The sequence below is a fragment of the Marmota marmota genome, unplaced genomic scaffold (assembly GCF_001458135.2).
Source record: "Marmota marmota marmota unplaced genomic scaffold, marMar, whole genome shotgun sequence".
Taxonomy (NCBI): domain Eukaryota; kingdom Metazoa; phylum Chordata; class Mammalia; order Rodentia; family Sciuridae; genus Marmota; species Marmota marmota.
In genome coordinates this window covers 61,602,561-61,610,046 of record NW_025999968.1, presented here as the reverse complement: position 1 = coordinate 61,610,046, position 7,486 = coordinate 61,602,561, and the positions used below count along the sequence as shown (strand labels likewise).

Sequence of the window (7,486 nt, the reverse complement as noted above, 5' to 3'; positions counted from 1 at the left end):
CCACCACCACCATCACCACTATCCACTACTCTACCACCACCCACCACCACCACCACCACCACCACCACCACCACTAGCACTAGCACTAGCACTACTATGACCACCACTAGCACCATCTCCACCATCATCATCACCAATCTCAGCACTGTTGTTTAGGCAAGTCACCTGAACACCCCCCACAATGCACCTGAGCTGACTGCCTAGGGGAGCCCCTGAACCACAGCCGAGGGGCACACACGTCACAATCTATTGCCCATCTGATGGCTACTCCAGTTCGCTTGGATGTTGTGTGCGTGAAATTGACAATGCCCAGAACTGGGTAGTGCACACAAAAGCCTAGTCTGGCTGGATTTCAGGGCAAGCCCAAGAGGCATGATGGGTTCTGTCCCCTACAACAAAGTTCTTCCCCACCTTGTGGCCCACCTTCAGTCTGGGACCCCACCTTTCAAACTCAATTTCTTTTGTTTAAGATCCAGTACCTCCCAGGGGTGGCACATTGATGTGAACTCTGGCCTTTGCCCTTCTGTGGGGACAATTCCACCTGCTCTTTCCCAAGCAGGGATGGGAGAGCTGATGGCCGTGGGACCCTCCAGGTCTCACCTCCTGTGCCATCTGACTTCAGCCTGTCACCCTGGTCAGAGTGGATGCTGGCTCCTGGCCCAAGCGAGGCTTTGGAAGGAGGCCCTTTCTGAAGGGAGCTGAGCAGATCTAGCTAACACCAGCGTGCCCTCCTGTGCACAGAAGACCTGCAGGGAAACAGGATTCAAAGACCGCAGGTTTCTAAGTGCTCTTGGACGATGGCTGTTAAACCTGAACTCAGGAGGAAGATCTCTCTCCAGGGGACTGAGAATTCCACGTTCCAGAGCCCAGGACAATCGTCACCCCCAGCCCGGCCATGGAGGGAGGGCCTTGCCCAGGATGTTAAGGTCACCTTGGAACCGTTACTCTTTATCACAACTCACTAAAGCCACCCCAGACTCTGCACCCAGCCCTGCTCTCGGCGGGCCCTGCAACCAGCCAACGGGCGGGAGACACAGAGAGGTGTGAGCGTCCCAGCGTGGGCGTCCTCCTGCCGCTGTCAGCCCCTGCCCATCTGAGAAGTGTCTTCCACGTGTCGGTGAGGCCTCGGGTCCATCTGAGCAAGGAAAGTGTCCCCCCTAAGTGCTTCTGAGTGCTCTGACACCACTCTGCGGCGTAGTATCCCTGCCTTTCTTTTTTTTCTTTTCCTTTTTGTTGTGAGATTGTTTTCCCTGCTGCAGGGACACCAGGAGATGGTGGATGAATAATGCATTCCTCCTTCCAAGTGCACATGTGTTTTCTGAACACCTGGGAACAGGCTGTACCCACACAGAGAGGCCTGAGAATAAGGGTCCTGGGGAGGGAACCTATTGACTGGGAGAAGTATTTGCAGTGAAGGGGTTTGCATTGATCTGGAAGTCACTGGAGGCTGCTTGGGTTTGACTTTCTCTGGGTGAGCATCGACTTTCATTTTCTTCTCATGATAACCCCTGAGGACCCAGCCTCCCTTCTCAGCGAGCCGGCTCTTCTGCCCGTGCTTCAGGCCTATCCCCTGTGTCCCTCTGCTCTGGGTTGATCTCTTTCCCTGCCTCCCCCTTGGCTGAGTGGAAACTCCCTGACTGGTGGCCTGTCCCCACCCCTGCCAGGGCCAGCGACGTGGTGGAGACTAAGTTCCTGCACCTACTGAGACTCCCTTTGCACCCAGCCCCGGAGACCACAGAAGAACGCTCTGTCTCCTTGCTGGCCATGGGCCAGGGCATGGGGCACAGTCAGAGCAGCCCAGCAGAGAGGAGCCAGCTCTGTGGCAGGGCTCAGCACACAGACTGCAGCAGGAGAACCAGGAGGCGTGGGGCCCCCTCGACAGGGCCCCTCCACCAGGAGCTGCCGTGGTTAGGACCTGGGAGGTGCCCTACTGACCGTGTGTTGGTGGGCGTGGCCCCGGCTTGTGGTGTTACTGGGAGGTGTGGGAAAGGTAGCTGAAGGAAGTAGGTCACCCGGGTGTGTCCTTGCGGGGTGCTGGGGCCCTGACCCTCCCCTGGCTTGTGTCTCCTGCCTGCCACCAGGTGAGCCGCTCTGTTCCAGCACACACTCCCTCAGGACGTTGGACCTCATCCCAAGTCCAGAAATGACCAAGGCAAGTGACCCCTGCTGAGGCTGCAGTGGGCCTCAGCCTGTCCTGTGAGCCGGTTCCCCAGGTGTCGGCGCAGTGATGGACAGCGGCTGACAGGCGCTGGGGACAAGATGGCCGGGGAGCCAGGCGAGGAAAGGGGGAGGCAGGTAAGAGGGCAGAGCCACGAAGGCTGGCCCGGGGCGGGGTTCTGTCCTGAGGACAGCAGGAGGCTCCACACATCTTCAGCCAGGGCCTGGCCTATGGTCCAGCTCAGGAGCCCACTGGCAGGCCCAGGCAGACGCAGGCGGCGGGGGTGTGGAGGAGGTGCTGCCCGTCTAGACCAGGGGCGACCAGCCCAAGCTCAGGGGCGTGCGGGGATAGACAGGAGATCGGCGGCCAGAGCAGGAGTTGAAGCCCCATCGGGGAGAACACGGGCAGAATGGCTGGGGATGTCACCCATGGGGTCGTCATTGACAAGGGTTTCGCCCAAAACTATAACACAGGGCTGACTCGGCCCAGGTTTCCTAGTGGGCCCCCCCTCTCTTCTCCCACCCTGGTTTATCTCCCAGCTGCCATGGCCAGACACAGCAGAGCAGGGAGGGAGGGGGAGAGGTGCCGTCTGGTGAAGACCCACCTACCCCCAGAACAGACTGCGAACATTCCTCCCTTACCACCGCGGCTCTCCCGTTGTCCCCGCCCCGTATCTGTGACCCTCCACACTGGTGCGGAGGCTGCCTTGGAGCACTGCCTCTCTTCTCCATTCCTCGGCCACTGAGAAAGCCTTTCTCCCTCCGGCTCGTCTCTGGAACGTTGCTTTTCTCCCTGGGCTGAGCTCCTGGGCCTGGGATTGCATAAAAATCATCTAGGGTTGTTCTTTCTTCTGGTAGATGGACTTGTTCTTCACCATTGGGCGAAGTCCCCTTCGTCTCTGGTAATATCACCCCTTTCCTACAGCCTGCCCTGCGTGGTGGACACAGCCAATGTGGCTCTCACAATGAGTGTTGGCATGGGGACCATTTCTCATCCTTCACTTTGAATTTCTCTCTTCTATTTAAATTTTGTTTCCTATCCTTAACATTTAATTGGATCTTGCTTTTTAAATACAATCGGACAATCGCTGACTTTTAATCAGAGTGTTTAAAACATTTACATTTAATGTAATTATCAATTTGATTGGGTTAAAGTCTACCAGGTGGCTGTTTTCTATTGGGCTCTTGTGTTCTTTGCTCTTATTTCTCTATTCCTGGCTTATTTTGGATTGAGTTTCAATTTTATTTTCACTCTTGGCTTTTTAACAACACTTCTTCTGTTTTCCTAGCAACTGCTCTTGGATTCACACTGCTTTTAACTTACCACAGCCTGCACTGCAGACTCTTACACGTTCCACACCCCAGGTGAGGGCCTGCCAGCGTCTCTCCTGCTGTCCTTGGTGCACCCTGACGTACCTTGACTTCTACACAGGTGTGTCACAAACCCACAGCACACCATCATCACTTTTGCTTAGAACTGCCATTACTTGGTAAGGATATTTATAAAGAGAGAGAAGCCCTTGATATCTGCCATTTTTCTAGTGTTCTTCTCTACTTTGTAAAATAATTTCTGGGATCACCATCTTTCAGCCTGAAGTCCTTTTAATAGTTATTGAAGTACAGGTACACTGGTGAAAAGTTCTTTCAGGGTGTGTGGTGTGTGTGTGTGTGTGTGTGTGTGTGTGTGTGTGTGAAGAAAATCTTTGTTTCAGCTTCATCATTGAAAAATAGTTTCTGCTACACACAGAATTTCAGTTGGATGTGTTCTTCTCTCAGTGTTTGAGAATTGCTGTTCCACCGTCACCCAGCGGGCACTTCCCTGAAGAGAAGTCTGCAGTGAGCCTGTTGCTGTTTCCCTGAGTGTCATGGGTCTCTTCCCCTCCGGCTGCTCTTAAATCTTCTCGTTTTCATAGATTTCCAGCAATTTGATTACCATGTGCCTCCATCTGCTCATGTTAGTGTCTATCCTATACAATATTTGTTTTGTTTTCCATAGAATTTGGAAGCTTTAGGACCATTATTTTTCCAAATATTTTGCCCACTCTTGCCTCCCTCGCCAAGCTCATTCCTGAAATCCAGTTATGTGCGTGTTTGACAACAGCCCTGAGGTTCTGTTCGGTTTTTTTTTTTTTTAATCTATTTCCATCTTGACAAGTTTTATCTCCATCTTTGAGTGTATTGATTTTCTCTTCTGCAGTGTTTAATCTGATACTCATCAATCAGTGAACTTTCCATTTTGTAAAATTACTTTTCATTTCTGGACATTTCATTTGGTTATTGTTAACACCTCATCTTCTTTCCCACTTATGTTTGGATTTTCTTTTATAGTCATGAGCAGATATGCCATATTTACAGTAGCCATTTAAAATTCACCTATCATTCCTATCATTGCTGGTTCTGTTTTTATCAATCTCCTGATTCTGAGCCACCACCTCTCCTTCTTCACCTATATGGTAATTTTTTATTGAATGCCACGCATTTTAAAGGTAACATTGGGAAATGTATAGCATTTTCCCTTCTGTCTTACTCTAAAGAGTGTTGACATTTATTCCAATAGACAGTACATTACTTGCCAACAAGGTTGACCCTTTCGAGGCTTGTTTTTAAGTTTTCCTAGGGTGATCGGCAGTAGCATTTACTCTGGGACTGATGTGTCCCTACTGCTAAAGCATGATCCCTTGTGTTCTGTGGTGATTGCCTCAAGAATTCCATGAGCTCTCTTGCTGGACAGATGGGATTCAAACGTCTCCTAGTCTGGTGTGAGTTCTGGGAATCATTCAGCTTCTACCTCACTGTTCCTGGTCCGGCTCCTGAGATTTCCCCACACATGCACAGATCGATATTCAGTAAAGATCATGGGGGACCCTATGCTGGGAATTGACTGTCCTCATTTGGGTATCTTGCTCTGTCTGGCACTCTGCCCCACCTCCGCCTCCCAAGGTCCGGCACCTCCTCCCTGCTCCGGAACATGTGCGTGCTCTGCCTCACCCCCACCCGACTGGAAGTACAGAACTGCCTCTGGGGAAGCTGAGCTGATTGTACAGCTTGTTTTAGTTGTTTCCTTTCTCCTTGGATCGCAGCGCTGCACAGCCTGTCAGCCTCATGTCCAAATCCAGTTGTTTCTTATACTTGTCCAATTTTCTAGTTCTTTCAGGAAGGAAAAAATAATCATAATAACTATCATGAGTTCCACACCAGTTGCTCCTTCATGGTTGACTGCAAAAATTCCCAAAACCATTTTCTGTGTTTCTACCCCACTTCCTTCCTTGAGATTCCTCAGAATTGTAACTTGAGCAGGTTCGATGGATGACTGCATCGACTGCAACAGATTCCTACTAAGCTCCTGGCAGTTCCTGACCCTGAGAAGACTGGCCAGGATGAGTGAGCATCCCCTGGGCCTGGGGAAGAGGCGGCACAGCTGGGTGTGGTCCCCGGAGGGGGAGCTGAGCCGGCCTCCAGAGCAGAACAAATGAGGGATGAGCACCGTGTTCCTTGGAATTCTGACTCTGACAGTTTGTTGTTCTACAAGAACATCACTAATGTCACTCCCTCTTTCAAAAACACTGAACTAAAATGAATTTACAAACACAGAACTTTACTTAAAGGGGGGTGACTCAGGATTTCTAACTGATAACACCCCTAGGTAAGCCACGTTTCTGAGCAGAGGGACCCAGGCCCACTGTCAACCAAACCTCCACCCCAGCACCTTGCAATCCTAGGGTTAAAGAATCCTCTTCCACCTTCAGAGGTCCTTGTGAAGCAAACCGTCAAGTTGATTAGATCTGGAGATAATTGTGTTTGGTATTTGCCTGTAGCCGCGCGGCCCTTCCTAAAGACCGCTGTCCAGCCCACAAACCGTGCCAGGTGAGCAGACCTTGGCTCCCATTTTACACCCGTGGAGTCCTCCCTTCTCAGTCGACTGGACCAGCACGGACATTTGACCTGAGCAGGTGGTCCCTGTGCTTGCCTGGGACCAGAGAGTGACCTATGAGGGGAAATTCCCCTCCTTAATGAGATGAATCAACAGACACCACCCGAACACGACATTTGGCAGGGAGAACTGAAGCTCAAAGGACAGTTAAAGGAATGAGCTGAGAGCTCCATCTGGGGCTCCACAGGTCAGCGACACGAGAGGCCATTCCTGGGTGAAGTCACAAGTCAGTGAGATCCATAAAGACAGGGAAGAAGCAAGGGGAGAGGGGTGCAGAGCCTGCTGAGGGCCCTGGAGCTGCCGAGAGCCAGGCCTCGCCCGTCGGGGCCCCACGTGGGAGTCCTCTGTCACCTTGTGAGCAAGTCCCACCCTACGTCTGAGCCAGGGAAGGCCTCTGCTATTCGCAGCCAAAGAAAGCTCACACAAAACAAAATGAGCACATCACTTTGCAGTATCGAAGTCTGAACACAGGTGAACTTCCAAAATATGAATTAATTGTTGACTCTTGGCAAAGTAAAGGGTCAGGAAGATTTGGCGGGAGTCTCAAACTGGTGGCTAAAGGGCTGTATCTGATTTACACGCATGTCTTGATTGACTTGTTTGGCATTTTTGAAAAATAGAAGCTAGCAAATCCCAATATCCTGCTCCTCTTGAAATATCTAGAAGACGGGGTAAGGCTAGGCTTGCATTCCCCAAACATCAGTCGCCTGTAGCTGAGCAGCAGCCCCTGTCCTATGGGACAAGGTCTCTATGGGGCACATGTGTCCCCATCAGCGATGGGCTGGAACACACACCCGGGGGGTCACTCATTACCACTCCCCCTTGGCTCATTTGTTCTGCTTGCAGAATACTGGACCCCTAGAGAGGCACGCTCTGAGAGTCAGAGAGCTGGTGGCCCCCTCTGGGCTCTCCTTCAGCAAGCCACCTGACCTCTGGGCCTTGGTGGAAGAAGACCTCATGCTTCCTGGTCAGGAAGAGCTTCTTCCAAGGAGACTCCTTCCCAGCAAGATGTATACAGACCCACGCGTGGCCCGCAGCTTCCCCAGGACAAAGGACGGCCCTGGCCCCCTTCCCATCCTTTGTTGCTCATTGATCAATAGAAACAAAATCCTCCCCAACCAAACTGGGTTAAATTTCTCTGTCCTCCCCTGGGCCCCTGAATCGTGCCCACCCACCCCCAGCCTGAGTCCACGGAGAGCCTCTCCGCCCTTCCCTCCTGTCCCACCACTCCTGCACCCTCTCGCCTCCCACACTCCATTCTTCCTCCTGTTCACTGCTCCGCACGGGAGGAGAGGCCCTGCCGACCTTTCAGAGGCAGACCCGACTGCCCACCCACTCCGCCTTGCGGGCAGTGTCCTTCCCAGTAAAGTCTCTCCTTCCTGACATCCTGACCTGGTT

General features: G+C 52.2%; 1 long non-coding RNA gene across 1 annotated transcript; it reads left to right on the top strand.

The window, feature by feature from the left end:
• The first annotated feature begins 38 nt into the window (after positions 1-38).
• On the top strand, positions 39-7,211 carry LOC125616981. The gene is made up of 2 exons (XR_007347828.1): positions 39-2,295; positions 6,935-7,211. It is a non-coding gene; the product is annotated as an uncharacterized LOC125616981 (long non-coding RNA).
• The last annotated feature ends 275 nt before the right edge of the window (positions 7,212-7,486 follow it).